Source organism: Amblyomma mixtum, chromosome 1, assembly GCF_055824585.1.
Source record: "Amblyomma mixtum isolate Tamu chromosome 1, ASM5582458v1, whole genome shotgun sequence".
Taxonomy (NCBI): Eukaryota; Metazoa; Arthropoda; class Arachnida; order Ixodida; family Ixodidae; genus Amblyomma; species Amblyomma mixtum.
Genome location: NC_143012.1, coordinates 182,448,335 through 182,473,127, shown reverse-complemented (window position 1 = coordinate 182,473,127; position 24,793 = coordinate 182,448,335). Strand labels below are relative to the sequence as shown.

The 24,793-nt window shown below is 44.3% G+C and overlaps 1 pseudogene; it reads right to left on the bottom strand.

Moving 5' to 3' along the window:
• Positions 1–980: 980 nt before the first annotated feature.
• Positions 981–24,793, bottom strand: part of LOC149370167 (uncharacterized) — a 49,599-nt pseudogene continuing 25,786 nt past the window's right edge.

The following is a 24,793-nucleotide window of genomic DNA, read 5'->3' as shown; positions in this document are numbered from 1 at the left end:
TTGAATGTACAATGATGCTATGAGAAGGCGCTTTCGTAATTATTTTTCTTATGCAATTACACGTTCTGTGTCCCAGTCGATGGTATGGCCAGTTTCCTGATGATGTTGCGCTAAAGCGTTTGAGTTAGATTTTCCTTTACCCACGTCATTTTGGTGCTGCTTGAGCCTTGTCTTGAATTTTCCTGTTTCTCCGATACAGGAAGCGTCACAATTACGACAGAGGATCTTGTAGACCACACTGGAAAGATATCAAGGTCAAGATGGTCCTTGACTCACAAGAGGCGTTGCCATGAACGTCATAATCTGAAAAGTTGCGAGCAAGGTTCTCACACACGCCGTGGGCATACGGAATCGACACCCGCTTCTTTGCTGGATAACCGTTTAGGCTGGATAACCGTGCTGGATAACCGTTTAGGCTGGATAACCGTTCCGTATCAGGTCGTGCTCGACCTGTTTCACTTTTGCTGCTCTGAGCTTAGGACTTGAGCATATCCTAAAAGCGCGGCTGAACAGAGATGCAGCGACTGAGTGCTTGTGCCCGATGGGATGAGATGACTGAAAGTTTAGGTACCTTCCGGTGTGAGTGGGCTTACGATAGACGGTGGTTTGCAGAGAATGCGGTGAGCGTTCCATGAGGACGTCGAGGAAAGCGATGTGGCCATCCACCTCCTCCTCTAGGTGAACTGAATGCTTTGCTGGAACGTGTTGAGGTGCACTCAGTCGCACCTCAACACAACAAGAGCTCAGTCGCTGCGTCTCTGTTCAGCCGCACATTCAAGATATGCCCAAGTCCTAAGTGCAGAGCAGCAGAAGTGAAGCAGGTCAGGCAATACCTGGTACGGAACGATTATCCAGCCCAAATACTACGATCACAGGAATGATGCGCCTCTGCTCCGAGTATCCGAACTGTGGCATGTTCAAAGAAGCGGGTGCCGATTCCGTATGCCCATGGCGCGAGTGAGAACCTTGCTCGCATGTTTTCAGATTATGATGTTCATGTAGCCCACGTTCCTTCGCGCAAACTTCGGCAACGACTCTTGCGAGTCAGAGACCCTCTTGACCTCGATATCTATCCAGGTGTGGTCTACAAGATCCCTTGTCGTGATTGTGACGCTTCCTATATCGGAGAAACAGGAAAATTCAAGACAAGGCTCAAACAGCACCAAAATGACGTCTCTAAAGTAAAATCTAACTCAAACGCTTTAGCGCAACATCATCAGGAAACTGGCCATACCATCGACTGGGACGCAGCATGTGTAATTGCATAGGAAAAATCATTACCAAAGCGCCTTCTCATAGCATCATTGTACATTCGATCACGCCAAACACGATTAACCGGACCCGTGGCAATCTCCCAGAGATATACCTGCGCACCCTTCGAAAAATCGCCCATATATAGCTCACCTGCCCGTCCTTCGCTTCTTTGTGATCAAGGCACCCGTATGGGCGCCGAAACGTCAATTCCTTTTATTGTCTGCGCATCATTGGCGAGTGTATGTTTTCTTTGACAAACCTACTTGTAACATCAGAACCATTCAACTGCTGAAGGAAACTACAGAGAAAAATAAGTTCAACTATTATTTACTGGGGCACAGTTATGCCAAATGTGTTGGCCTATGTTTACTTATGCTTTGTACATCTTTTCGAAGCGGAAATACAGTGCAAAAAATATTTGGTCTGTATCCCTTTAAGCAAGTCAGAAAATAGAATTTTATACAGAAATTTAAGTCTTTGAGCCGCAAGACAATTTTTGACAGCTAAAAAGTAAGCAATATATTATGTAATAGCCTAAGCTGGTTCTCTCCTTTTTTTGAGCAAGTATTGTGGTAACCTCCAAAAAAAAAGCAGCAGCAAATGAAAGAAGCTTGCTGAAAGTACAACTGTTCAAGTAAGAAAAGCTCACCAGCTGCCTTCTCTGCCTCTTCTAGTTCCCTTTTCAAGCTGTCAATCTGAAGCTTTAAAGCGGAATTTTCGCCCCGCAGTTCCTCCACTTCCTTTATGTGATTGCAGCATGGCTCTTGCTGAAATAAACGAAAGGGAACGATTAGAAAAGCACAACTGCATCAAGCAGCAGCTCGAGTGCCTCTCATTTCTTCTCCACTGAAATGCTGCAGCTGCCGCCTGGATCGAACCCTGGTCGCCTGGCTGTGAAACGCCCTAGCCAATAGTTATCGTGGCTGTGCACATGACACACAACTCTTCTTAAAAGAGAACAGACGCCCGATTTCGGTGGCATGATTTCTTCTTTGCAATGATGCAGAAGACACTACTAACCATGAATCACCACGTGGTATTTGCTGCAAATGCTACATATTTTATAATCAAAAATTTTTGTCATGTTTCAGTTTCATCAACAGATCGATGACTATGACGATAAAGTGTGCCCACAGCCCACGTGAGGCATCAAAAAAATTTTCAGTATAATCGCTGCTTCTACATTCGTTGTCATTCCAGCTATTGAGGCAGGCTGCCTTAAGCACTGTTGTGAATGCAAACGACGAAGCAACAATTACATGACGTGACCTACAAGCACACTTTGATGTCAGCCATTCTTTGGCTGTTGGGACGAAAACAGCACAAGAAAGAAATGATTATAAATTTAGTGGTCGTCGGAGAAAACCATATGGTAATCCATGTATAATAATGCCTCATGCATCATTACAAAGCAGAAAACATACACTCAATGGTTAGGTGTCTATACTCCTTCAAGATCACTCTTCATTGTAACGAGGTTCCTTTCAAATAAAAAATTGTCAAAGTATACAAATGGACTTGGAACTCCATCTCTGACCTCCTTGAAGAGCCGCATTTCTGTTAAAACAATGTTTCACCAATTAGATTTGCAACATGATTCATCGAGGCAGTCTACAGTTCAGCTAAATGCTCGCAGGACAGTTGTGATTATTTTATTATGCCTTTAATATAGCATGCAATAAACCCCTTCAACTCTGACATTTCATAAACATATGATGCGTGCTCACCAGTAGTCATAGCTATCACACGAGCAAACCAAGCTGCTCCTGCTGTATATTGTAAAGAGACAAGGCACTTAATGACTCACAGAGCAGCTTGTTAGCTGTGCACACGTTGCTTGTACTGATGTGAATGAGAGGAACCCTGACATGCGCTTTGGTCACATTAGAGAACCACCTACACCTGCAGTTTGCGACATGCCTCATTTGGTATGGCTATGTGCACGACGATTAGTTTTTGCAAGCATAGTAGTAGCAAAGGAAAGAAAACACCTGGAAACATAACGTTACAGGGGATCAGTGCGCCCAAACAGAGCCACTGCACACAGTACCACTGTTCCCGCATGCTGCACATAAAACGTGCAGGTTTAAACCGCATACAACAGCTGTGCCGTGCAATTCATAACAGGTAAATAATAAATGAGAACATTCAGAACAGCATCATTTACACTGATTCTCTGAGCACACCAACCTCACTTCACCATAGCAATGCAGTGACACCACTAATTGGTAATATCATACACAACATAACAAGCGCCACAATACAGGGACAAGACATAAAATTTTGCTGGGGTCCCAGCCACATTGGAATCACTGGCAATGAGAAAGCACATGAATGTGCTGCGAAAGCTCGGAACAAACAAATAAAGAAAGTTAACATTCCCTACAAAGATGGCATGAAGTTAGTGCAGTATAAGCTGAGAGATAAATGGCAGTCTGAGTGGAATATTGAAGGTAATAAGCTCCACTTAGTAAAAACAGTTATAGAAGAATGGAAGTCATGCTCCCACCAAGAACGTTTCATCGAAGTCATTTTATGCCGTCTCCGCATTGGACACACACATCTCACACACAACTTCCTTCTTACAAAAGAAGACAAACCTGTTTGTGGAAAGTGCGGAGATGAACTAACAGTAAACCACATATTATTCTCATGTACAGAACTTGAATCACTAAGAAAAAAACATTTTACTACCTTTTACAAACAACACATTCCTTTTCATTCAGCATTGATTTTAGGCGAAGATGCACTTGTCAGTATACCCTGTGTTTTTAGCTTTTTAAGGGAAGCCAGTATTCTTCATCAACTCTAATCTACTCACCCTGTGCTTCGCTACATGCAATTATACACCTCAGCCATTTTCTCAATCATGAGAAGGAGGCTGAGGTCTTTTTCTGAGTTGTTGGAAGCCTCGAAATCCTTGCTGAGCCAAGGATGTCTGCGGAGGTAACCCAACCTTTAAAAGTTTCTGCTATCAGACATTTTTAAAATTCTTGTCTTTCATCAGCTAGTTAGTAAAAATAACTTTAGGCCCTTTACACCACCGTTTTTATCCACTTTGTTTTCAAACTCTGCTCAAGCATATTTTTTCCATACCTTGTTCTTGGCGCATGATAGACTTAGCTGCTTATGCGCCAATAAACCCAACACAACCCAACAAGGAAAGGTTCGCCATGTAGCCCGATTGTCTATGTTGATATGAAGATTACAGTAGGTTAAGCAGAATCCCTACGCAGTGAAAATCAAAGGTCTAAGACTCAGAAACGGCATGCTGAGGTCAAAGCTGTGGGAGGCAGTGATCCAGCCATGTATCGAATTTGCTAACGCCATAGCTGAATGGAGAAATCAACATCTAGCGAACAATGTTCCAACAATCAGATGTCAGTGCATGCTAAAGAACCCCAAATGGTCGAAAATTCCGGAGCACTTTACCACGGCATCCCTCACAGCCTGAGTTGCCTTGAGATGTTACACCTCCATAAGCCAGAAAGCTAAGAGGAACTAACACTAACAAGTTAGCACTACAATAATTTTCAAAGCAATTTCAACCAGCCTGAAGAGGTAAAAAGAATGAAAAGGATCTCTGTGGCTCCCTTCATACAGGCGGGCCTCATCTCTGAATTGCTTTTCTGCCTAACCTTCTCGCAATGATCTGATAAGCTGAGAGTTGTAGCTCTCGTGAAAGGGTTGTAAACCAGGAAGCAGCGATTACATCGCAGTTTTTCAATGTTTCAGCTGAGATAAAACCACTCTTGGACGTCACAGCCATCGTCCCTCAGTTGAAATCGAAACAGCACAACAGAAAAATATGATGATAGGTTATTTAGCAGTCATACATGAATACCATATGGTTATTCACGCGTAGTATTGTATTCTGCATCATTGCAGAGAAGAAAACATGCCACCAAAATTAGGTGTCTATACTCCTTTCATCCCGTAAACTTCCTAGCCTCAACAGCCCACCCAGCCCCACAACGCCCCACTGCTATGCTTGCCTTCTCTTGGAATACAATCCATTACCCAGCTATCTTGCCTCAGCATCGCATGCCCTGCCCATGCCCATTCTCTCTTAACTCAGACTAGGACGTCATTAACTCGCCTTTGTAACCTGACCTGCTCTCTTACAGTCTCTTAAAAGAGTAGGTACCAAATATTTGCATGCTGAAGAATAGTGCTGAAGAAAATTATAATTCAAGATGTTACATTCCCCTATGGAAGCTAAATAATTTATAATTGAGTATTTTTCCCATGCCATTTCAGTTTCAATCGACAAATGACCGCAATGACGTCAGACAAGTTCAGGTCATGCGAGTCATGAACTGAGATACAATTGCTGCTTTTCATTTCTTTGAGACTCCAACTCTTCAGCAGGCCTGCATAAATGGTGGTGTGAATTAAAATATACAAAGCAGTGGGCACACTGCAGATTGCATGCTCACACAAACTCAAATAGTCTGAAACGTCACAGCCGTCATTTGGCAGTTCAAACCAAAACAGTGCGAAAGAAAAAACAATTACCAATTATTTACCACTTATTCCCACAATTTTTCTGATGAACTGCACATCATACAAAAGAAAGAGCACACAACTAAAATTTGGTGCTTCAACTCCTCAAATCAAGTTCAACCCATTCTGCTAACCTCTATGGTTCTGCCCGAGAGGCGAGTACTTGTTTGTTTAATGCAGTTGTCTAACAACAGCACACTGCACATTGTTGACACAAACAGCAAAGAACCTGTAAGGATGGCCACTGCAATCTTGGAAAAATAGGCTTTTTGGATCATGGTGCTCCTTAAAACAAGCAGTGTCACAATAGCCAAATGAATATCTGTATAACTTGAGAGGCATCCCCACCTGCATTCTTGGCCAATCAACAAGTACAGTTCAGGCTTTGAAGCAGGCTGAAGCAGGCTTTAGGGTACCAGCACCATTGCAGCAGTGTATGCTAACTATGTGTACTGAACAGCCATACCAAGTGAATTGGGCACCCTTTAAGTAGTTTCTTCACTGAAGTCAAACTAAGTTTTCTGGGCATTTGGTCGAGACTGGGTACTGCACCAAATGCCCTTGCAAGCATAAAAAGTAAGCCACACAGTAAAAATTCACAGAAAAGAGATAGTACTTTTTGATGACGTGGAAAGCTAGCATTCAGTAATCATGCAACAGAAATTGTGCAACACTGCACACTAAACACAAGTACATCTGCAGTGAAAAAGTTCATGGGATGCAATATTAAGAGACCCCTACTGCATCTGTGCACAATTCTGGCGAGTGCAGCACTAAACCTGAAGCAATGTGCCCTGGCTAAGAAAAAGGAAGAAAAAAACAGAACATCTTTGTCAGTATCACTCCACAAACTGATGATGATGCCAGGTGTACATGGAGGTCACCAGTGGTATCACGGACTGGCAGTATAACGTACACATTATTTTGATCCCACAGACAAAGGAGGCCATTAGCGAGAAATAAAAATGAATATCCAAGGTTTAATAATAATGCGCATTAGCTGCTGTCAACAAAACCAGAATGAATGAAAGTGGACTGTTTGTACGAACGCCAATGACCACGTGTACTGAGGTGACACCTATACGCACGTTCAAAGCTCTTGTCCCAGAAGACGAGCTGCTGCCAGGGTCAAATCCAGCAGCAGATACAATTCGAGCCCTTTTTTTTCCAGATAGTTTGGTTTGCCTCTCAAAAACAATGCAAGGCACTGCAATGTTACATGACACACGGAAAGGTCACCATAACAAAACCTACGTGTACTACAGAACTGAACATGCTAGCCTAGAGCGCTCCAGCAGTGTTCTGCGGAACAAATAATGCGAAATCGTTCCGCAGCGCTTTGTTGTGGTCACTGTCATGCTTTTATCATACAGAGTGTCGCAACGCTAAACGCGCACTATGCGAAAGCTGCTTGTTAAGGGGGTCGCCGTGCTCTTTCCTCGTTGGTGTTGCATATAACCCTCATCGCAGCGCCACCCCTCGTTCTCCGCTCTAAGAGTGTGTGCGTCGCATTTTCCCGTTTTCGATTGTTTACTGGATGTTTCTGTTGGACTGATCTGTGCACCTTATTTAAATTATTCGTAGCGGCGACTTGGGTTTTCCCGCGTCGAACTTACACTGATACCGCGAAAACTTTACCACGTTCAGGAATTGCCGGATAAGTGCTGTATTTGGCATTCGAGGGAAAATGCAAGAAATTAATTTATGCTTTGAGCAAATGTAGCGGGAATGAAACAAACTAGATGCAGCATCACAATTCTCTCTGTAGACTTGGATGCATTCCTTCTAGGACTGTGGCAAGCAGTAGTTCAACTGCGCACAAATTCATTTCCCTCTGGTGCAAAGTAAGAAGTGCAAACATTGTAAGAAAACCCAAGTCGCCGTTACAAATAATTGAAAGAAGGTGCACAGATCAGTCCAACAGAAACATCCAGTAAACAATCGAAAACGGGAAAATAGGACGAACACGCTCTTAGAGCGGAGGACGACGGGCGCGCTGCGAGGAGGGTAAAGAGCCGCCGTGCTGTAGACGGCGCGGATTTATAATTAATTCTGATGAAATATGGAAAGCACATCGTCTAAACTTGGTATTAAAAAAAGCAAGACTTTCGTATGCTATCTCGGTGCCCAATTCGAGCGCGAATAAGCGAGCGGCTTAACAGAGGGAAGCATTTTACAATGAGCGTTCAGCGTTCAGTTAAGTCTCAGCCCAATGGCCGGATCTGCTATACAGCGTTTGGGATAAATATCACATTTCGACTCCGCACACCACTTGACCAGAACATGCGTCATTTCTAACACGAGGTCGAACGAGGACGAGACTGCTGCTGTTCAGTACAAGGCAAGAGCCGAGCGACGAATGCTGCTCGCAAAATCGGGGGTCGCACTTAAGTAGCAGTCGGCACATGGCAATATTCCACGGGACAATTATGAGGCCACAATAGTACGATGCACACATCAGCGATGCAATAACTGCATATGACTAGTATATGGATATGGTTGCCGGGCTTGCCGGCCTGCCCTTTCTTGCCCTCCCATATGTCTTCTCACTTCTCGCTAAGGACGAAGGAACACTTCCCCTCCATGCCTTTTCCCAATACAAGTCGGTTCCGCACAGTACTCTGGTACTGTCGTGTTCTTCTTGGAAAGACTCTGGACTGCTGAGAGAGCTCACGGAAGCGTTATTACAATGATTAAATACTACGAATGCCACAAGCGTATAATGCATACCGTATGTACTCGTGTAGGGGCCGCCTTTTTTTTTCGTGACTCTGACGAGGTGGAGCTCTTACGCACGACCGCCATTTTTTTTTCGTTAAATTTATGGCGGCACGCATTTTGCTGACAAATTAGCGCAGCCCTGTCGAATTCTTCAAATTCATAATTCATTTATTTATTTACATTTCTGCAGCGCCATGAAGGCATAATTGCAGGGGGAAATACATACATAGACAATCAATCGTGCTACAGGTGCCAACCTTTTCTACAGGATGGGAAAGAATCGATGGCAAGTGATGAAAAAGAGCGCCAACAGCGCATTCACATCACTCAAATGCTTGGGAAAGGACAAGGAGCGGAAAAGCAGAAAAACAGTAGCTGAGCATGCGTGCACATCAAAATTCCGACAACAGTGCTCGGAACTTTTCCTCGGACTGGCATTCGGACTGGAATTCACAATACAATGAGGCAGCTTATTCCATTCATGGCGTGCGCAAAGGAGGACAGCTTGAACACACTAGTACGGCATTTTATCTCACGTATTTTCTAATCGTGGTCGCCCCTTCTGGATTCAAAATGAGGCGGCAGCAAATAAGTTTCGGGGTTGATAGCAGTATTATTGAAATAAATGCGGTAAAAGAATTCTGACTTGATTCGTAAACGGCGTTCAGTCTCAGTTCAGCTCCTGCTTGATACTGTTACTTCGATAATTAAAACAATATTTGTTGGTGACAAACCGCGCCGCACGATTCTGAACGCGTTCCAGCATATCACAGTAGGTTCCGACGCGAGGGTCCCAGACTGCGCAGGCATGATCCATAATTCGTCATATGTTAGTGAAGTATAAAAGTTGTTTAACCTTCCGAGGAGCATAAAAATTTAGCATTCTTGATGCCTTTGCCGATATATATTCAGTTTGCTTTCTCTATGTCAGGTCAGCCGGAAAATAAACCCCGAGATATTTAAAATCTGTTATTTCAGATAAAAGCTGGTTGTTTAAAACATAGTAAAACAAAACAGGAGTACGCCTGCGCAGTAAAAGAAATATAGTAACATTTCAGCATTCAGAACCATGTCCCATTTCTCGCACCACCGCTGAATGCGGTCCAAAGTCTGCTGCAGATTATTTGTGTCACATTAGGCTTTAATTCAATGATATAGGACACAGTCATCTGCATACAGCCGCACCTGACAGGTAACATTTTCCACGATATCAATGACATAAATTAAAAACAGTAGAGGCCCCAGTACCGATCCCTGCGGAACACCAGAGGTGACAGAAGCAGTATGTGAAAGCCGGCCGTTGCATTGAAGGCATATGATACGGCATGCTCCCGACGATCGGAGCAAGTTAAACGCCTGGAGTCCGCCACGGTACCTAGTTGTTATAGCGCTCGACTGCTGACCCGAAAGGCGCGGGTTCGATCCCGGTCGTAGCGGTTGAATTTGGATGGAGACGTGTGTCCGTGTGCTGTGCGATGTCAATGCACGTTAAGGAACCCCAGGTGGTCGAATTTTCTGGAGCCCTTCTCAACGGCGTCTCTCATAGCCTGAGTCGCTTTGGGACGTTAAACCCCATAAGCCAACAAAACCAAACGCCCGGAGTAAAACAGGTTGCTAACGAGTTCTCGATCAATACAGTCATTTACTGGCAAACGATACGTGATCATAATTTGTTAAGGTCCTCTTAAGATACGGCGTTTTTGACGGCTTGGCAGACGCTTTGGAGCGGAGCTCCACGCGTGCAATCCGCGGCAGTCTGTGTGAGGTGGCCTTCGCATACGGCTGCTTTTCCGAGCGCATCGCTGCCTTGCAGAAATCAATTATATGTTCAATTGAATGCGAAGTACCTCATAGCCTGATGGTGAACTGGTAACAAGGTTAGTCATTTTATGATTCTGTGCCTCGGTCCAAAGCACGTGCCTTCGCTCTAGCTTCGATGCGGAGCACGGGGCAGGGTATAGCATATTTTTAAATATCAGTTTTTTTCCCTGATGTGAAATTTTCACTTTTCCTGCACAACATTCAATTTCGTACTTGCCAAGAATTTCCTCAACCCGAAAATTGAATTTTCAGAACCTGGGTGGGGACCAACCATATGCTTCATTTTTCAACCTGATGCTGGCTAAAACGTGAAGCTTGCTTATGTTGAACAGAAACTGCAAAGCAGGCACGATGATTATCGCCAGGTTTAAATGGATTGTTGTTCTTCATTCAGCAAAAACACAAAGAAAAGCTTCTAGCATTTTTTTTTTTTTCAGGGAACATTGGCTCTATATGGAGGCAATTTAATTGCCTGAAGCACGCCTGCAGTGCTACTTCAGCAGGATTACTCTCGAAATATCTTTTTTTTAGCTCCGGGTTTCGCGGATGACTGATTAACGCCGGACGAATAGTCCCGGAAGCACTGAGTTTGGGATAACCAGCCTCAGCTGACCATACGCTGTTGAATCCTCGCACGCAGTCGGTAACAGGGAGTTTATATAGGCTACGCGAGCTCTTATTCTTAATAAGTCTCGCTGTCGGCAGCACGCATCGACAAGCTAAATGTGAATTTCTGACCTTGGCTGTGCATTTACATTGGCTATACAAGAATGTTTGCATGAGATGACACAAAAGGTCTTTATATATTTTGGGAGTGTGCTGCAAAGGATGTGCCTACTGCTTTTTAAATGGTGAAAACACCCAGGCAGCATCACTTGAGCGGTCATGTTTTCATGCCATTTCTTGTTCGAAAAATGGTTGCCTGAGGCACACCGACGATGGCTTACTTCACGCAAAGGGATTCACAGCGGATCAAAAAAGAGGCCCGAAAATCAAGGGAGCTGCTAGAGAATACAATTATTCAGTGTAAAGATGAATACCTAGTTGGTAGCTGACTTTTTGGCTGACTTTTTTTTTAGGATTACCGGGCGCGAAGTTGGGGCTGAGTCCCTTGTAAACATGCGGCCCTTACAAGAGTATATACGGTTGTTCAATCTCAATTGCCCGCGGCCACGCTCCGTGCAGGTGCATGCAATCTCGGAAGTCAGCGGGCGTTAGTCAGGAATGAGTGTGGTCTGAGAACGAGCTTTCGTTGGAAAACGAACCTTCTCGAATAGAGATTTTCGAAAATAGTCAGCTGTATTTCTCCCGTCCTCCCTGAGCTGGAGTTTTAGGAAGTACTTTAAAGAGCGTAAATGTACAGAGGTCCGCAAGCTCTAACAATTACGTCCCCCTGTCCTGCCACTCTGCACGTGGGAAGAGTTGGAAATGGAGAGCTAGAGCGCGAGTAGAGGGTACAATGCACTGCATGTGTATGGACCGGCCCGCACAACACCTGGCTCGTATTTGCCGCACGTAGTTTCCAAGAAGTTTTGCGCACATCAATGCGATTAGCGAGTCTCCCCTTAACTATGCGATCTTGAACGCGTGTACCTTATGCCTGCTTTCGTTTCCGCGAACATTGCGAGTGTCTCGCAGGAACGAGCTTCCGTTGGAAAACGTACCTTGCAGAGAAGCTCGAATAGAGTGATTTTCGAAAATAGTCAGCTGTATTTCTCCCGTCCTCCCTGAGCTGGAGTTCTAGGAAGTACTTTAAAGAGCGGAAATGTACAGAGCTCCGCAAGCTGTAACAATTACGTCCCCTTGTCCTGCCACTCTGCACGTGGGAAGAGAGCTGGTGGAGGGTGATATGATGTCACGGTTCCTGAACCACTACGAAGCGGGGAAGGGCACGAAGTAAATCTATTTAAACCGCGACCTCCGCGACTCGCCACGGTGAATACGTTTGTCGATTCTACATGTAGCCCACGCAGTCCTTGCATTCCTGCAGTGCAGATTTACCGAGTTATCTCCCGCGTGCATGAAGTGACCTGTGTGCCGTCTGCATTACGTGTGCATTAAGTGGCAGCCTGCTTAAGGTCGACGAGACCGAATGATCGCATGAATGGTCAGGATGCCGCGTAAAACAAAATTCGGCCAGTATCTATGGGACTGCCGCCGCGGTGGCTCAGTGGCTATGGTGCTCGGCTGCTGACCCAAAAGACGCGGGTTCGATCCCGGCCGCGGCGGCTAGAATTTCTTTGGAGGAGAAATTCTAGAGGCCCGTGTACTGTGCGATGTCAGTGCACGTTAAAGAACCCCAGGCGGTCGAAATTTCTACGGCGTCTCTCATAGCCTTAGTCGCTTTGGGACGTTAAACCCCGAAAAACCAAAAACCAAACCAGTATCTATGGGACTCGTCAGTCGAAGTTCCCCGGCGTTCCAAACACCGGTTTAGACTGCAAGGTTCACTTCCTGAGCCTCCGGGATCCCCAGCCGACACTGATTCGAGCGGTGATAGCTCCTGTGAAAGCACCAGGGAGCGAGATGTGGAGAATGTAATTCCGTCTACTCGTCACGCCGATGCTGGAAACGAGGATCGCGACGAACTCCTTGGCGACGAGCACAGCCCCCCGCATCTATGTGAGCAACAGCAGAATGTGACTGAGGACTCGTCAGATGAATGCCGCCGCGGTGGCTCAGCGGTTATGGTGCTCGGCTGCTGACCCAAAAGACGCGGGTTCGATACCGGCCGCGGCGGCTAGAATTTCTTTGGAGGAGAAATTCTAGAGGCCCGTGTGCTGTGCGATGTCAGTGCACGTTAAAGAACCCCAGGTGGTCGAAATTTCCGGAGCCCTCCACTACGGCGTCTCTCAAGGCCTGAGTCGCTTTGGGACGTTAAACCCCATAAAACCAAACCGAAACTCGTCAGATGAAAGTGTTGACTTCGAATCTGATTCTGATTCTGCTTCCTACTGTTCTCAAGGCGACCAGCCCTCTCGTGACAACCAGACAAACGAACTGGTAAGATTTTTTTTTCTTTTTAAATTAAGTTTATGGCAGCTGCTTTCGTACTGGATAACAATCGCCCATAACAGTACAGACAGTGCATGATACTTGTGTCGAGTATGTGCTTTCTCTGCATATGCAGCATTGCAGTAGCCTCGTGCCTTACCTAGCGAATCCGATGCACCCGCGAAAATTCTCTCTGCAAGCGTAATCCAGTCAAGCGCGCAAGTGCACTAAGGGGAGCGTGCTTCGGAATCTGGAGTGACACATTTGGTGTTTTTAATCTACGCGATGTTGAACAGGAAAAGCAAAGTGCACTCGTATTTAAAAAAATTTGCGACAAATAATGAGCGGAAATTTTGAAGAGGGCGATGGATAAGAAAAGGAATTTTTTTAATTGATTTGTTTTTTGCGTGGCAGCGAAATAAACGTGCTTAAACAGTTTTCAACTATGTAGAAAAATAGAAATAGAGAAAAGACAACACCAGCCACCAAGACTTTCCAGAATTTTAAAAACAAACAAGATGGCAGCGCGCAATGGAGTTGTGCTGGTTGTACTGTGCTGGTTCTTTCTTGTGCTGGTTCGGTTGTAGCTGAAACGAAAAATTCGTTTAAAAACAATGTTATAGCAAGTAAAATAAACTTGTGAGTTCTTTGGCTGTTGGTGAGGCTACGCACTCGGCCCTCGAAGCGTTCTGTGAACGCACTCCGACCTGAGTGCGCACTTCGGCGAGTGCACTTATGCCGTTTAGCTCGGTTATGACAATGTGCCTGCCCATTCATCACACTTCGGCCAGGGTTTTTTTGTAAAGCATTGCAATCCTCAGTTGTCCCATCCCCTTGTGTCCGTTACTAGAGTACGGGATACGAGAAAGCCAGTGCGTTCTCCCGAACTGAAATCAAGTTAATGTTGTCAGCGGCTAGAAACAGCTAGTATGTTTACATTCCGCCTACATTAATAATTAAAAGACATTATTCAACGAACTACATATGACTAGAAATTTTAGATGTGGATTAGAAAGTTTTGAAGTGCCGTGATTTAATGGTCCGACTCGGGTGCTTCCGACGGGGTAGCGTAGCCCTTTTTCCATAAATTAAATCCCGCGAAATTTGAAAAATATAACGTATGCTCCGTGCGCCCGAGTAAGCGAGCTGTCACTAGCCGCTGGCACTTATCTCAAAACCAGCAGCAACGCGAAGTCGTCTTGCACAGCGCAGAAGGCGCAAATCTGGACTCGCCTTCACGTGCCACTTTTTAAATTTCGTTTTTGCTGATGCTAATTCTACCTCGTTGGAAGCATCTGGGTTGTACCATTTTTATGGTGCTTGGCCCTTCATGGAACTTTAAACGCCTGAGCGTTTTAAGCTATAAAAATACGAACTGGTACTTTGCATGGCTGTTAACAACATTGACTGTTAACAACATTGCATGCTTTAAAAAGCAACCTATTACCGAAAACAATTGAGGTAAGCACAGGGGAATTATTTTTTTTTAGCTGTGTTGATAAGAGTAGGCACTCAGTTGTATTATTGTATATACAAGATAATTTTACAGAAGATGGAAAAAAAAGGCAACCACATGGCGCCAGTGGGATCTGAACCCACGACCACATGTTTCGTGCAATGATGTAGAGCTGTTTCTGTCCCTATCTCAGTGTGTACTTTCGAATGTGTTCATGTAGCATAACATAGAGAGCCTGTGCTTTCCTTGGTTTTTGAGGTTTATATTTTGTATGAGCTCCTCATTATCCAACCTCTGTCTACTCAATAGCGTAGCGAAGGTCTAGGTTCTGGCTGTCTTGATGCCTTAGTTAGCACTAAAGGCCTGTCACACAGCTGCCGCACTCCCCATTTGATCATGTTCTATGTAGTGCTCGTACAGGACGCACCACATCCATCATTTCTATCAGGGACTGCACTAGACAACACAATCAAGTTTTGGATGCTGCAGCTACGGTAGCTCAGTTGGCTGAGCACTGCACGTGACACGGAGGTCGTGGCTTCAGGTTGCGCCGTTGCACAAGATTGTCTTTTCTTACGCTATCTGAAGTGAATAAGCAGCTAATTTCCCACTCTTCTTAGCACCACTGTATGACAAAAACGTCTTGCCTATGCTTTGAATGCTTTTAACGACTGTCACTTCTCTGATATATACCTACACGTGACTCACAGTTAAAAAAAAGTTGTATCCAGATCTTAGGACAGAAAAGATGAGCATGATGTTTTCAAAGGTGGAAGGAACATTGGGTTAGGTGTATGAGCTAGCTAGAGGTATACTTTCATGGGAAGTGGAACATCATTAATCTAAGTTGCCAAACTCTTAAGAGCTTCAGTACCTACTGAACAGACCTCATCAATGGTAAAGGATCATCTGCAATGAGTGTTAGCCAGCAAACCATGATTGTATAGACAAACATATGACATTCCCTAAGCTTGTTTTTACCAAAAGATATTTGAACTGTTTTTCTTCCAGCTCAGTATTTGTTGAAATGTATGAAGATCTGCAGTCAGATTGACAAGGCCGCCTCTCATTCTTTTTGTGCTGTTTGAGATTTCACACTATGCATTTAAAGCTTGTGATGTGACTGTCATGTTATTACATCCTAATAATTGCATGCTGTCTTTCTCTTTCAAGGATGATGCCCTCTTACCAGGAGCCAAGCTTACACGAGCAGAAACTCTCTTAATGGTTATGGCACACAGTTTGCGCCATGGATGTTCAAAGGAAGTCACCGAAAGCCTTGTTCAACTTATTGGTGCACATCTGCCGAGTGGAGTGTCATACCCAGCCTCAAAGTATACATTTTTTCAGCAGTTCTGTGCAGTAGAAAAACAGTATGCCAAACATTTCTACTGCAGTGAGTGTACTGAATATATTGGAGAGCTTACTGATGGCACAAATGTCTCATGTAAAAAATGCAGCTATGAACACTCGATTGATAGCCTGAGAAAGTCTTCATTCTATTTTCTTATTCTGGACTTGAAAGCCCAGCTACGTGAGCTGCTAGAGTCTGGAGCGGTTCCAAGAAGCCGCGCATCATTATCATATGATGCAACTGATATAACCGAGAGCATGGAGTACCACAGGTTGCCCTTAAAAAAAGAAGACATTGCACTGACTTTCAATACAGATGGTGTACCTCTTTGTGAAAGCTCTAAGGTTTGTATGTGGCCACTCCTGGTAATGGTTAATGAACTTCCCTTCAAGCAACGCATTCAAAGATTGATTTTGTCAGGGTTGTGGCTCAGCGCTAGGAAGCCTGCTGTTAACTGTTTTATGCTGTCATTTGTCAAAATTATGAATGACTTGTCATCCAGAGGAATAACATGGAAAGATAATGAGAGAAAAATGCATACAACAAAGGTGTTCCCTGGCCCGTGTGCTGTAGACAGTGTTGCCAGGTGTGAGCTAATGAAAATGACTCAGTTTAATGGACTCCATGGCTGTGCCTGGTGTGAGGAACCAGGCAAGGTCGTGCCTAAAGGGAATAGATTCTGTCGGGTCTACCCTTCACCTTCTTCGGCATTAAAGTTGAGGACACAGGATTCATTTCAAAAACATGCACGAAAGGCGAAAGCAAAAGAACGCCCAAGTTGCGGCATCAAAGGGACCAGCGTACTTAGTTTGTTGGCATTCTTCACATTTGCCTCGGGCTTCGTCATTGACTACATGCATGCAGTCTGCTCCGGCTTTGTTCGTGCAACACTGTACATGTGGCTTAGGTCGGAGCGCTGCCGGGGCTTTCTATTGCGCCAGTGCCTTGGTGATGTGGACAGGCAACTAATGGGGCTCACTGCAACATGGGAACTTTCAAGGTTGCCTCGGTCCTTGCATGACAGGAAAGTATGGAAGGCATCCGAATGGAGAAATTGGATGCTCTTTTACTATCCATTAATACTTAAAGATAAAATTCCGGAACGGCACTACAAACATTGGATGCGGTTTGTTGCGATAATGCATTATCTCCTTGGCCCATCTGTTTGTATTGAACATCTTGTCACTGTGCAGAAGGAAATGACTGAATTTGTCATCGAATATGAACATTTGTATGGTGTTCAATACATGACAGATAATATTCATCTTCTCCTCCATCTAGTTGACAGTGTGAAGAACTGGGGCCCATTATGGGGATACTCGCTTTTTCTTTTTGAAGCGATGAATGGCACCCTAGTTAAATTTGTTCAAGGTACACGGTATGCACATTTCCAGATTGCACAAAAATTTTGTGCCCTGCAGGCACTGACAAAGCTATGGGCAACAAATTCTGTTCACAATATGCAGAGCACTCTTGGATCAGCATTGAAATGCTTGCTGAAAGAATATGCTCTTCGAAATCATTTTGTACAAAATGGATCAGTGTTGCTTTTGGGCAAAGGCGTGCAGAAAGACGAAGGGATAGAGTTCCAAAAAATGATGATTTGATCATTTAAATTTTGCACTGCATGGCTGAACAAATCGAGGAGAAAAAACTTATGTGTGTGCAAATGGTGTTTTTGGGCGCATTGTGCGAGTTGTGTTCTTGGAGAGCAGTAGTGAAGTGAATGTGCACATTAATGTTTTGAGCGTAACAAAAAAGGCTATCCAGCGCACATGTTCTTGACAAGTTTTTAGACTTTGTGGAGGCACGGTGGGCCAGTCAAAACGTTATTGTAAGTGCATCCTGCCTGAAAAAGTGCATTTGTCTAGCCAATGGCGAGTCTGTTAGCTTGTGTGTACTGCATGAAAACCTGGTCCTCGAGTCTGTGTAAGTTGGAGGTCATTTCCCTGCTTACTGTATGACTCCACAAAAACCGTTATCTTTCATTACCATCTGATTATTGAGACTGTGTTGCATATGTCACCGTTTTTTGCACCAAACCTATGAAGCCGAATGCTGAGAGAGTTTAATTTAGTGCAGCATTTGTGTCATTGCAGCAACTGTAAATATTAATATCCTTGACATGCTTGTATAGTTTTGTATGTATAGTTTTGTAATAGTTTTGTACGCTTGGTTTGTTGGTCTGAACCATTTGCACTGGAGCACCAGTTGGATGGATGAGAGTTCAGTTGGCTGCGCTGATTATTGAACCTCAGTAATGTTTGACCCTCTATTTCAGATAACTTAGTTTAATTATTCAGAGTGCCATTTGTCTTCCTACACATCTGTTGTACAGCTGCTGCTGTTTTAAGTATTCATTAGCCTCAGGGATCTTTTTGCCAATTGTCCTGTTTTCATATCAGTGTCGGTGAGTGCGAACATTGTACGAAAATTCTGTCTGAATGAAATCACCGAGTTGCAGAAAATAAAATGCACCTAGAAGTGAATATTTTCATAATGTTCACATTTTTAATGGGTGCCTGTTGTGTTTGTGTGATACATTTCTGGCCCTAAATATCAGGAATACAAACACAATGAAGCAAAACGTTCCAAAATCTCGATTGGCAAGACGTCAGTTGTGTACCAATAGCTGTGCTTTACGACTGTCATGCTGTTTCCATGAATTGATTTTTGTAGACAGCCATGTCATAGCCAAGATATTGCTTTGATGGTGATGGCAATATAACGGCAATATTTTAATGACATTATCGTAAAAAATTTATACTTTTTCAGTAACAATTTACAGAAGTATTTAACACTACCACCAGGAAACTACAAAGGGCAAATATTTTCCCACTGGAAGCATGCTAAATCAATCAGTGTTTAGAACTAACCAGTCCCAGTTAGCACCTTGCTGTCACAAATTACCCTTTCTTTTACAAGTAACTTTCATTTCTGTACTGGATTCTCTGGACAGAGAGCTATGAAGAGAACTAAAGAAAAATAATCTATTTGAGCTAATTAAGCAAGCGGTGCAAGGACAAGCAAATAAAATGCCAGAAGTAGCAGCAGGAACTCTCATTATGAGGCGCCCTTCTCTGGTGAGGAGTGTGAAAAAGCTATCGTTGCTGCCGCAAGCTATTGTGTACAAGTACTTCACTGCTGCCAATAAACAGTAGAGCAAAGGAATTAGCGCAACAGTAACCACAAATATATTGGCCATCTTTGAAGGTAGAGGAAAGTACCTGAGATGCCTCTCCAAGTCCAACAGTTAAGAAGGCATTTCCAAAAGTTTAAAACAGTTGCCCTCATGCCACATGTGCAGTTATTCAAAATATATATGTGTGTTTCAAGTTTGAAAAAGCCTCCCAGACTACTGTCACTGTTACTATCTATTTGTGTGCTCCATAACACCACAATTGAAAATCAACACAAAATCCCCAACAGAAATTTTATTGGGAAGAGTGCATGGAAATTCTTTTGAGCTACAGTTGAGTGAACTCAACATACTCCGAGTCCATGTTGGCTTTCTGTTGATTCAACTTGAGCTCAACAAGACCTCAACTGTAGCTCAAAATTCATTTTTGTAAGGGATCCGATCAGCCTCGGCTTTCGGCGCCTCGCCGCCAGCGTCAAGCTGAGCGATGGCAGCCAGAAGCACCATAACCTTCGTCTTTGCATCCCGAGTGTGTCCAGCTTCGTCACTCATGTCGGTGAAAAGGCACCAGCACGCAGGATTCCAGAGATTGGAACCGCCGTAAGCGAGAACACGAAAAAACGCGTCCTATGCACGAAGCGGTAGGAAGCAAGCAGACCACGGAAACGGCACCGGTGTCAGTGTTTCCAGAGCATTGCAAAACTTCAACAAATAATTGTACTAAAGAAAATATCTTACACTAAAACGTAACTAGCCTTTAATATTAGCTACAAGCTTTCTGTGACTCCAAAAAGAGGTCCAATGTATACCTGGGTTTGTAAAAACATTTTTCTTATTAGCGCGAAATCGAAAGTAGCCACTGTGGCGCCACGCATCCCTGTCGTAAAACACGAGAACCATTTCAACGGCTATTGAAGTGTGCCGTGTAGGAGAAGCATAGCAGCCCTCGAGTTCGATAGCGATCGAAAATCTCGAAGGTCCTCGAGTCAATTGCCATTGAACTGGGCGTATGACAGGGGTATAAAAACTCTAATGGAATCAAGCTCGAGCGCTCCAACTAGGCAACGAGCTCACATCCTCTAATGCGCAACAAGCTCATCTTTCCTCGTTTGCTTGCACATTGTAGCGAAGTACAGTGCACGACTGGGCCCAGTTACGAACGTTCTGCAAAGTGTACACATCGGCTTCCATTCTTTACACGACCAGGTCACTGAGTTGCAGAATATTTTTCGCGGCCACCGGATGCTGAGGAGCAGTTCTCTGACATCATGAACACAACAAGTGAAGCGGCCAAGCACTTACGTGTTGGTGTCAGCACCAAGACAGGCCTCTCATCAGGCCCACCGAGACAACTACGGGATTGGGTCGCCGGAGGCATCCTATTGCATGGCAATATACAGGGTGTCCACGCTAACTTTAGCCAAGGGTTAAAAAATAAGATATTTGAGATAGGCCAGAGAAACCACATACATACAGCTACCAACCGGCTTGCGCGCCATGGGCAATTTTTTTGTTTTGCAATTAATTAATTAGCAATAAAGATAATTTTTCTAAATGCGTAAATATTCACTTTAGACAGCCGATGTGAATAGCAAAGTTTAGAGCACCTTCAGAAATACCCTTTCAATTCATTTGCGATAAAGAAAGCCTCATGTGTATATTTTTCCCGCGCTCCAAAGAACGCGCGCGAAATAGATAAAATTCACGTGACTAGCGCATTCGCGCGCCACGATTGTGGTGCTCTCAGCCGTGGCATGAGTGAACGAAATCAGCTGCTGGTAAGACGTGAAGGTGGTTGCGGCGCCCGCGCGAGCCAGTCTGCTAGCGCGACGGTGCAAAATCAAGCCGATGGTGGCCGGGAGTTAGAGGAAGGGATGGAATCTGGAGTTTTTTGGGATAAGATATGGCTAATTGCAACCCTAATTCGAATGGCACTATGAGGAGACTATCCTGTATAGGATGTAATTTGGAGGAAGATGACCACATGAACACAAGCATCAAATCTTTGAATGCGGTACTTAGTCACGCTCTACTATGTTGCCCAAGGTGCACACATCACACTTCTTTTCATCTGCAAAATCAACGAAGAGGCAATGCACTGAAGTATCAGATGACTCAACAACAACAAAAGTAGCCGCTGGTTATCTAAAACATATTCCAATATGGCCCGGAAGGCTATCAATACCTTCATCAAGAACTAGTTTCTGGCAGAGCAGAATCACTCTGCCGGTACCGTCAGAATTGGGCTAAATTGCCTGCAAAATGTTTTTGACAAGGAAAAAGCCGCCATCATAGGTCAGTATTGGTGAACTGTCACTTTTTGTGGCTTTTTTGTATTGCAGGTTGTGGATAATTATACCCTGGAAGCTTATCCTTAACAATTCATTGTTGTCTTTTTTCCTCCCAGCTTAAAAATTATTCACAGCTTGTTCCTCCTCTGTTGTGAGCTGTAGCTTGGCTACAGCATCAAAGACACGAACATCTCCAACACGAACAGTTTTTTCGGTATCTCCATGGCCTAGTAATCTAGCACAAAAAGCCATCATGTTTCCCGGCAAAGACACTGCATGAAGTGCATGCTCAAGCTCTTGCTTCACAAGCACCCTCTCTAGGATCTGCATAGGGGGCCCCCTTTGCAGCTTTCACCAATTTTGTCAATTTACTATTTCCCGAATCAAATGGGAATGCTGAGTTGGCCCATAGTGGTCCCAAATTCTCCACACTTGTGGCAAGATGGAGCAGTCGGTGAACATTGAAGGTCATGAAGCAGCACCATAAACCTCTGCGGCCCTGGACACAAACAGCTGAATGAGGCTTCCTGAAGAAAGAATACAACGCACTGATATATACAGTGCTCAAAGAAAGTAGAATAACAAACACTTTAAATCATATACCCATGCAAAAACCATTGCACAGATGAGCTTATTATGAGTGATATACTGTCATAAGAGGGCATCTTGTAAAACCAATTATTTAAAATTCCTGGGCATGACCCTGTCAAGTATTCTGAGACTCAAGCCGAAACTCGGTACAGGCAGTTTAACTACAGAACTGTTGCCTTTCATTCCGGTCCGTCCTGGTTTTCCGCAATGTCCTGCGTGAACCGGGACAAATGCTGTGCGTGCCTCCTCTATGGAACATTCTTCAGGAGGTGGGCTGTCTATAATAATTCCAATGCGAGGTGATTAAGGTCCAAAATGTGCCTTTTCTTGCACGTTTGTTTGTTCTGTGTCGTCTCCTGAACCATCTGCTTGGCATCCAAGGAGAGCAGCACTTCGCTCTGAGTGGGCTCGGTGGTCTGCCGCTTCCTTTTTGGCACTCGCCGTCCAGGTGGACGACCTCCGCCTGGCAGCCTTTGTCCACCTTGTGGTCAGTCGTTGGAAAGGCCAGCTCCTGCTGAAAGTTATTGACATACTTGGGCTCTTGGTTTCGGAGCAGTGTATGAAAATATGGGCGTGATTAAGAATACAGCTAGCGAAACACAGCATGTTATCCTGGTGGCAGAGTTTCAATGAATAAAAGATTACTTATTAATAGTTCTGTTAGGCTTTTCACGATTCCTCAGCCCAACAGCTTTATCTCTTTTGTATTGCTATTGCAGAGTGATACACAGAGGCAAATGTTTGTACACACTGAATGAAATCTACTTACCGGCTCCTCCATGCAGTCTGAAGTGATGTTACCCACGTCATGGTCCTCGCAGGTGAGCTCATTTTGGTTCTGATCTTCCAAGCTGTTGTCCTCTTGTGGCTGGTGACTGCTGCAGTTGAGCAATGAGGTGCCCTGGCTCGACGGTCCACAGTCTGTGACCATGCAATGGAGGATAGCTGCAGAACAGTTGGAATAACATCCAAGCGTCACTAATAATGCAAACAAACAGTGCATTGACGCGTTGAGATTTGTAGGAAGCATTGTGAAGCATTTCTCCTGCTGAAGAAGCATTGAGGTCCAGAGACGCATGCCACGCGCGGTTTCATACAAGTATCTTCTGAACAAAACGTGAGGTTGGCCATGTTAGCTTTCTTTGGAGTGCAGAACTGATCTGTGCAAGAGATGCTATTATCATGCCTTTTGTTCACTGTGAACCCATATCGATATTCATTTGCAACTTGAGATGACTGCTGCAGTTATAATCTGTATATGATGGAGGCACTACCACACAACTGCCTAAAAGTTACAACCGCATTTCAAGCCCAGCACTTGGCTGCACCGTCAGCTGAGGCACTCTTCGGCGATTCAAAAGCCGCTGACATGAGGAAATTCGTCATCACTTACCTCTATCGAGGACCTCTGTGGGAGCAGCTGGTTCTCCTTCTGTCCATTAAAATATTTCAATAGCGCCCCGCACAGGACTGATGGCACCGGGCTCCGTCAGCAGACGCAACCCGACGGCCGTATTTGCCATGGCACGTATAGGGTATACGTGCCATTTCTCTTCCTCGGTCCATTTTATCAGGACGTGGTCCGTTGCCAACGATAAGCGTGATCGAAAGATAGAGATATATGCTCACGCCAAAATCTGACATCGCGAACATCACGAACGCGCTTTTTGTTCTCTCATCAATGTTCTCTGATCAATGTTCTCTCATCAATGTTCTCTCATCAATGTTCTCTCATTCTCTCATCAATGTTATACGAAGACAATTTTTCAAGCAAAAAAGAATGAGGAACAACATCAAATGCCTTCTTGAAATCCAAGAAGACGCAATCTACAGACAACCCTTCATCAAGTGCACTTGTCAGATCATGAATTAGTTCAGTCAACACAAGAAAGGCCCTTACGAAAACCATACTTGATCCTTGCCGTTTCTTTTCATGAACTGCCAAAATTCTTTAGGACGGCTACCTTCGCTGCGTTTGTTGTATATTTTAATTTTTCATTGTTCTGTATATAAGGATTCCTTCTATACGCCCTGGAAGCAGCCTGTCTTTTGTATATGAACGTGCACACAGTTTTGTTAAACCAAGGCTTGCTTTTTCTTCGTCGTGACGTCAAGATCCAACTAGGAACGTACATTTCACGTAACTCTAAAATTTTTTCTTTGAAAATTTTCCACAACTCGAGAACTGACATCGCTTCAGACATTGTTTCAAACACATGAAAGTAGGATTCGAGAGCAGCGCAGATATCACTGACACGTGCTTTACCATAGCTATATATGCGACGCCGCCCGCCGTCAAAAACTCTGACGTAATCCAGCTTCATTTCGCACAGGACTGAACTGTGATCACTGATCCCGGGCAAGATTCCAGGAGGGTGCACAGCCTCAGGAATGTTGGTCAAGAAAAGATCTAGAACGTTGTTCCCACGAGTTGGTTGAGTCACGATTTGCGTCAAAGCGAAAGAGGCGCAAATATTAAGCATTGCTTTAGTCTCCTTATTACCGTTACTTGATACCGTGGCCAAATGGGACCAATCAATTTCAGGTAGATTAAGTCACCTCTGATGGCCATGTAGTCATGCTTAACTGATTCGGCAGCTTTTGAAAAGTCGCTTAAGGTGTCGGATGCACTTCCCGGTGGTCGGTAAAATGAACACACAGCGATA